This window comes from Octodon degus, unplaced genomic scaffold (genome assembly GCF_000260255.1).
Source record: "Octodon degus isolate 3935 unplaced genomic scaffold, OctDeg1.0 scaffold00100, whole genome shotgun sequence".
NCBI lineage: Eukaryota > Metazoa > Chordata > Mammalia > Rodentia > Octodontidae > Octodon > Octodon degus.
The window spans coordinates 8,119,820-8,123,765 of record NW_004524676.1 but is presented as its reverse complement, the minus strand read 5'-3'; the positions used below and the strand labels follow the sequence as shown (position 1 = coordinate 8,123,765).

The following is a 3,946-nucleotide window of genomic DNA, read 5'->3' as shown; positions in this document are numbered from 1 at the left end:
CTCTGGCAAGATGTTCTGCTCCTGAATCAGCTGCGTGGGTCTTACCTCTAGCCTCTTTGCAGGGAGTTCTGCTGAAGGGTTCCACACTGGGCCTGCGCTCTGGGTCTGTTCATGATCTGGTAGGCCCGGGCGGTCTCACTCACACACCAGGCCTGCACTCTGTGTCTATTCAGGATCCGGTGACTCAAGCAGTCTCACTCATATGCTAGGCCTGCACCCACAGTACACATTTAGAAGACCAAGATTGTCTACGGCCATACTACCTTGAATGCACCCAATCTCGTCTGATCTCGGAAGCTAAGCAGGGTCGGGCCTGGTTAGTACTTGGATGGGAGAAGACCAAGATGACAGGTATTCAAGCATGGTTTTTGTATTACAGAGTGCTGTCCTCATTGTAGTTGTTCAGATCGCAGATATCAACATGCAGAGTTAGTCAAGGTGAAAATTCTATGTATTAACTGCTATTTTTAAAAAACTGATGGAAATTTTTAATACAGTTACCTCAGCAATCATGTATATGTACTTGTATGTTTTTTCCTTTGCTTTTTTCCCCTATCTTTTCTCATTTCTTTCATCTTTGTTGTTTAATCCTTAAGTTCTATTTCTTTTTGTTTTACTATATCTGTTATACCTTTCAGGTTTTATTTCTACTTTCGGGTTCTTACATTAGGGAGAAAAGATGATATTTACACATGTGGACCTGATTTCTTTCACTTATGAGTATAGCCTATAGTTGCATTCACTTACCTATGAAGGCTTCAAGTTTGTCTTTATATCTGAGTAATATTCCATTGTATAAAATACCACAGGTTTTTCATCCATTCCTTGGGTGATGGACATTTTTGTTGCTTCCAGGATTTGGCTGTGCCAAATTTTTCTGCTGTAAACATAGGTGCACATATGTCATTGTGGTACAATGTTTTTGTTCTTCTGGAAAAATACCCCATAGGGGGATAGCTGGATTGAATGGGATTTTCAGTTCTAGTTTTTTGAAGAATCTCCCCTGATTTCCATAGTGGTTGTACCAGTCTACCTTCCCACCAGCAGTGGAGAAGGGTTTCTTTTTCCCTTGCAGCATTTCCAGCATTTGTTATTAATTGATTTCTTTATGATGGCCATTCTTTCTGGGGTGAGATGGTATCTCAGCATTGTTTTAATTTGCATTTATCAAACGGCTAGTGATGTGGAACATTTTTTCAGGTATTTATTTGCCTTTTGTATTTCTTTTTTTTTTTCCCCGAAATTACTGGAATTTTATTTGCCTCAGGCTTATGACTTGCAACCAAAGACACTGTGTAAAGAAAGCAAAGATTAAGTACACTTTAAGGCAGAGGGAGACAATACACATTGGTGACATAGGAAATCAGGTAGACAAAAGAAGCCATCCAGTACACTATATAGATCACAATATTCAATGGCATTTTCTGCAAAATTTCTTAAAACTAAGAGCCAAATCTTTGGGAATAGTTACTTGTGTAGTACTAACAGGTCCACCAAGATCACCATATGAACCATGACCCCTGATAGGAATAGTCATATTGAGAGCCACCCTGTGGTCCATATGCCATCTGCCATTCTGATGGGCTCCATGTATCTACTGTAGAGTCCCAAGTTTCATCAGCACTGAAACCAACCATTCCATCATAGTAGTCTCCAGGTCTTCCTTTTCTGTCATAGGCTGATAGATCTCCTCCTCTAGGTGGTGGTGGTGGTGGTAGAAAAGGAAGATTCTGAGCTCTGCAACCACCCTGGCCACCTTGACCAGGAGGAGGGGGTGGTGGTCCCTGATGAGGGCTCATGTTATCCTAATCTCTTCTAGAGGGAGGCATGGGATGCCCACCCAGCCAGGAGGCATTCTGTCAAAACCGCCTCTCCCCCGCATAGGAAATCCAACAGGTTGTCTGTAACAGTCGTCAAACATCATGGTAAAACCACCATAATCATAAGTTTCATCATAAAAATTGGGATCATAAGGCTGTGCTCGTCCTTTGATGGGAGACTCAGATATAAGATCAAGTATCATCTTTATGCAGTCTACAACCCTGTCAGGCTTTCCTCCAATAAGAACAACTCTGTCAGTGGAATGAGGACAGCATTCCTGGAAAAGCTGGATTGTTGTCTGAGTGTTCTCACCAAGTTATTTGATTTTAGCACCTTTGACCCCAATAATTCCTCCTGCCAGACTTTGACAAATTAACAGTCTCAACTTGCAGTCAAAGTCACTTCCTCTATAGTGTTAGTAATTCAAGCATTCCACAGCATCAGATTCAAGCGGGAACTGGCTGGTTGCAGTGGGTGAGGGCAACCGCAGGTCCTCTTCCAAGGTAGGGATGATTTTCTTCAGAATCTCTCCAATTGTTTCAATATCAGCACTGATCCTCAATATCAGTGCGCTTGGGGTCACTGCTGTCTGGGACTGAAACACTGGCATTGTAGTCTGTATGGAGAGCCTGAATGTTCTTGCCTCTTTTCCAATCACTGCCCCAGCATTCTTGCTCTGAAGCAGGATTCATAATTCAACCATCTCATTGGTGTTTCTACATCTTTTAAACTCTTGCTCCTCTTCCATATCTTCTGCAGGATGTTTACCAAATTCACCATTGGTTTCAGTTTTGAGGAAGGTTTCCTCTGGCTGCTGTTTCCTTTTTTTTTTTTTTTTGTATTAAATGGACATACCAATCTATACACCACAAACAAGTGGGATCAGGCAGGGCACAGAGAAGTGGAGGACGATGGTGGCTGCAATGCCTTCACCTATTGCATTAATTTCTGCTCCAATCTTTGATTTCTTCCTATCCTTTGGGCTTTAGGCTTGGTTTGCTCTTCTTTTTCTAGAAGCTTGAGGTACAGCATTAGAGTATTTATTTGTCCTTGTTCTGTTTTCCTAATGTGTGAGTTCACCGCTCTGAATTTCCCTCTGAGAACTGCTTTCATTGCATCCCACAAATTCTGGTAAGTTGTGCTTTAATTTTTGCTGAATTGCAGGTGTTTTAAAATTTCTTATTGAATTGCATCTGTGACCCGCTGGTTATGAAGAAGGTGCTGTTTACTCCATGTGTTTATGGACTTCTGTGCTGTCTTTGGTCATTGATTTCCAGTTTCATTGTACTGTGGTCTGATGATATGGCTTCTTGCATATACCTAAGCATGGCCTGTGGACCAGTATGTGGTCTGCTTTTGAAAATGTCCCATGTGCAGCTGAAAAGGATGTGTACTCAGATGTTGTTGCGTGGAACACTCTGTATATGTCCAGTAAGTCCTTTTGTTCAAAGTTCTGGTTGATTCTGCTACCTGTTCACTAATTTTTTGTCTACTTGATCTATCCTTTATGGATGAGGGGGTGTTAAGGTCCCCTGTTAAGGTTGTGGTCTTGGATATTAGATTTTTCATGTCCATTAAGATTTGCTTTATATAATTGGGTGCTCCCGTGTTTGCTGCATATATATTTATGAGTGTTACCTCTTCCTCTTGAATTTTTCCCCTAACCAGTATATAGTGGCCTCCTTTATTTCATTTGATCATTGATGGTTTAAAGTTCAGAATGTCTGCAAACAGGGTTGCTACCCCTGCTTTCTTCTGATGTCCTGGAGCATGGAGTATTGTTTTCCATCCTTTGACTTTCAGCCTATGAATTTCTTTGTGAGTTAAATGTTTTTCTTGAATACAGCATATTTATGGTTTTGTTTCTTAATCCATTCTGCCAATCTATTTCTTTTAATTGGTGAATTGAGTTCATTTACATTGATGGTTATAATTGGTGTGTATTAACCTATGTTTGTCATGGTGTTTTATTGCTGTTGATTACCTACTTTTCTCCTGTGTTTAATTATTTGCTCTATTGGTAGGTTCTTTCTTTTCTCATTCTTGGAGTTGTAGTCATTTTGATGCTTTTCTAGAATATCTTTTAGTACTCTATGTAGTGTTGGGTTGGTCATCATGAAATTCT

The 3,946-nt window shown here is 40.6% G+C and overlaps 1 pseudogene; it reads right to left on the bottom strand.

Annotated features, from left to right (window-relative positions):
- Positions 1-1,411: 1,411 nt before the first annotated feature.
- LOC101562099 overlaps positions 1,412-3,946 on the bottom strand; it is a 10,059-nt pseudogene continuing 7,524 nt past the window's right edge.